This window comes from Tursiops truncatus, chromosome X (genome assembly GCF_011762595.2).
Source record: "Tursiops truncatus isolate mTurTru1 chromosome X, mTurTru1.mat.Y, whole genome shotgun sequence".
In the NCBI taxonomy this organism is placed as follows: Eukaryota; Metazoa; Chordata; class Mammalia; order Artiodactyla; family Delphinidae; genus Tursiops; species Tursiops truncatus.
In genome coordinates, this window is record NC_047055.1 from 126,148,046 (window position 1) to 126,150,942 (window position 2,897).

The following is a 2,897-nucleotide window of genomic DNA, read 5'->3' on the forward strand; positions in this document are numbered from 1 at the left end:
ATTTTGATGTGGAGGTTTATTTGGCATTATCAATCTATTCCAATCACAAATTGCTGTTATAGCCAGGCCACGTTAAAAATTCCCTTAAATAGATGAGGGACAGCACATTAAAAATGACCCAGGAATTTTAAACCAAGTTGAAACTGAAGTCTATGCCACCCACGTGCTATTCATGGCAATTATCACTTTATTGTCTTTCTAACAAGTATTAGGAGTCTTCAGACGTCTGCATGCGATGTGTCCTTTCTGTAATGCTGAAAGTATGGCAAGATTGAACTGTTTGTGGGTTAACATATTTATTTAAATGTCTACAAGTTTAACTTCGGGTATCTTTTTTGTTGCCCTATTAAAAAACACTAACTCAGTACAAAGATCTAGAAAAAGTGTTCACTGAACTATAGTTGAAAGTCACAGCCTGTGTATCAATGAAAATCCCAGGTTCCAATTTTTTTTAAGAAGAGAAACTCCTCAGGGATAAATGAAGATGGAGAGCATGTCTCTAAGCCCCTGCAGAAAGCCCTCCCCTTCAGACTCGCAGATCCGTCTTCCATGCAGGAGATCCTAAATTAGGGAACAGGACAGTTGAAGGAGCCCCAGACTGGTCCATGTTCTGTGTTTTTCTGTTGTCTGCATTTGTTTGCATAGCACAGGGAAGCAGCAGGATGGTATAATTACCACCATCTTTCTTGGAACAAATTAATCTGCACTCACCTGCAGGGAGTCAATGAAGCAGAAAAGACCCCAGTGGAGAAATATTTCTTTTGTGCAGCAAAGCTCAAACCTAGTTTAAACCTTGAAACGCCAACGTATAATTTATCTCACTGTTCTCTGACTATCAGCAATTAAGGTAACAGGTAAAAATAGGACATTGGAAGGGGTTTCTAAACACTTGGTGGAGGCTGGCTCGTGTTTGCTCTGTTTAAATGTATCACCCACACCTGTCTGCCGGTTTGGAGACAGCGGACTTCTCATCAATTCCCATTTTCTTCCACAAGATTTGGAGCTCATGGTTGATAGAAAATAACCAGCGTGTTGCATTTTTTTCCCCCTTTGTAGATTTTTTTTCTTCTGTTATTTTACGAGGAAGTTTCACTTTCCTTTATTTTTCTCATAAAAATGAGTGCATTTGGATGGGATTTGTAATGCAAGATGTATTTTGAACTAAATGAAAATGAAAACAAAACACATTACGATGTGGGATATGCAGGAAAAGAAACAGAAAAATTGGTCTTGGGATACTTGCGTTAGTTAAAAAAAAGTCTCAGAGAAAATATCTAAGCTTCCACTTTAAAAGCCAGAAAAAATAAGAGCAAATTAAATCTAAAATAAGTGGAAGGACAGAAATAATAAAGAGCAGAACAAAAATCAATGAGAGACAAAACTGTTAAACAGTGGATGAAACCGATTAAATCCAGAGCTGTTCCTTTGGAAAGTTCAGTAAAATTGTTTAATTTCTAGCCATCTAGTCAGGAGGAAGAAAAGAGGTAAGACACAAATAGATAAACGAGGGGCACTGCTAAGGGCTTCATAAATATTGATGTAATATTGATGTAATAAGAGTCATTAGTGACTCTTATGAACAGGTTAATACTGATACATCTGGCAACTTAAAGAATCAGTGAACAAATTATATAAAAGATGCAAATTCCTAAAACTCACACAAGAAAAAGAATAACATATAGTCCTGTGTATATTTAACAAATATAATTTGCAGTGAAATAGTTTCCAAAGAAAACTTGAAACAAAAATGGCTTATTAGGCGAATCCTAAAAAAAAAAAAAAAGATTTATGGAATAAAACTACTGAATACAGGCAAAATCGTCTAGAAAATAGAATGTGAGAAAATGCTTTCTAAGTCATTTTAGGAGGCTAGTAGAATCAGAACCTAAAGAAGACATTATAATAAAAAGAAACTACAGACGAATAAATCTAGTAAATCTAGGTGTAAAAATCCTTAACAAAATAATAGAATAGTAGAATCTACTGATGTATAGAAACTATCATACGTCTTGCCCAAGTTGGGTTTAAGCATAGGAATGTATGGTTGGTTTCGCACTCAGTAACCCATCAGGATAAGTCAACATATTCATAGAATAAAAATGAGATTCCAAGTGAAAAGAATAATAACAATTTGCTAAGAGTAACTGAAATAGAAAAGGCAGTTGACAAAACTGAAATAGAAAAGCTAAACATAGAATTTTTCTGTAAGAAATTATAAGACAATTGGTGACCTTCCGTTAGGCGAAGATCTTGTAGGTAGGACACAAAACACATAGACCTTAAAGGAAAGCTATAAGTTGTGTTTCATTAATATTTAAAATTTCCATTTTTAAAGACTTCAGAGTGTGATATGAATCCACAAATTGGGAGAAAGAATTTACAAAATAAAGGGTTTCTTTTTAAAAAATTTTTTCAGCGGACTATAGAAAGAACACTCAGAAATGAACAAGGAGATCAGCACAAAATGATTTAAGTGGCCGAACAGTTTAAGCAGACATTTTATCCAGTAAATTTGCAAATAACCCAGTTAAGCCGACTGTGCTGTTTTCCCCACGGGGACCCGACGTCCAGTAGCTGCAAACAACAGCCTCCTCGGTAGTGTATGCAGCCTGTCGCCTGTATGGGTTGCCCTAAGGGACCTTGGATTCAGCCCTTTCCCGTGCACATTCATGACTGGCCTGCTGTCCCCAATCAAGGCTCCAGACAGGTATGCGTGGTGCCTTTGGAAAGCCCCAGGGCACAGTGGCCAGGGTCCACAGGGGCCAAGCCATAATGTCCACTGGCACCAAGCTGCAGAACGAGGAACGTGTGATGGAGGCCAAGTTCAAGTTCCCTGGCCACCAGAAGATCCACATCTCCAAGAAATGGGGATTTACTAAGTTTAATGCGGATGCATT

At 37.3% G+C, this 2,897-nt stretch overlaps 1 non-coding gene across 1 annotated transcript; it reads left to right on the top strand.

The window, feature by feature from the left end:
- The first annotated feature begins 2,518 nt into the window (after positions 1-2,518).
- Positions 2,519-2,652, top strand: LOC117310465 (small nucleolar RNA SNORA70). The gene has a single exon (XR_004524611.1). It is a non-coding gene; the product is annotated as a small nucleolar RNA SNORA70 (small nucleolar RNA).
- The last annotated feature ends 245 nt before the right edge of the window (positions 2,653-2,897 follow it).